The sequence below is a fragment of the Palaemon carinicauda genome, chromosome 33 (genome assembly GCF_036898095.1).
Source record: "Palaemon carinicauda isolate YSFRI2023 chromosome 33, ASM3689809v2, whole genome shotgun sequence".
Lineage (NCBI taxonomy): Eukaryota > Metazoa > Arthropoda > Malacostraca > Decapoda > Palaemonidae > Palaemon > Palaemon carinicauda.
In genome coordinates, this window is record NC_090757.1 from 84,278,956 (window position 1) to 84,279,593 (window position 638).

Consider the following 638-nt stretch of genomic DNA (forward strand, 5'->3'; position numbering starts at 1 on the left):
GTAACACCCCACGGGTTGAAATGGATGGTTGACAGAATATAGTAAACTGGGTACGCTGCAAACCACGCAAACGCTAAAATACAGTGAACTTTATCACTAACAAGCTTGCCTGAGTTGGGGCAGGCCACCCAGTGCCAAATGGGAACTCCCTCGACCGCAAAGAGGAATCTCTCACACTTTTAACAAAAGGAGATACTAACATTCTAGTTTTCCTGGGAGAACGAATTTGTGTTTTTCAAGAGACTGTAAGCTAATCAATAAGAAAAAATAGGAGTAGATAGTTTTCAAATAGTAAATCTCTTGACCTCCTATCAGGATATAAGAACTACTATTTCGAAAAGATACAATCATAGTTTTCATGAATAACAAGATTTGAAAATTATTACGATAAAAAATCTTTTGAAAGAAAAATTTATTATCATCTTTTTACCGAGTGTAAGGATATAAAACCCAATATATCTAACTCTATTTTAATGTCTATTTCTAAACGAATTTACATCAACAAATAATTTCAATGATATTCTACATTTGTATTTCACCGTATCATTTATACGAGAGCACTAAACCTCGAGAGTACAGTGTTGCTTAAAAAATGATATAAGGGTGCTAGGAAACCAAAAACCTTCGCTTTGTCTGAG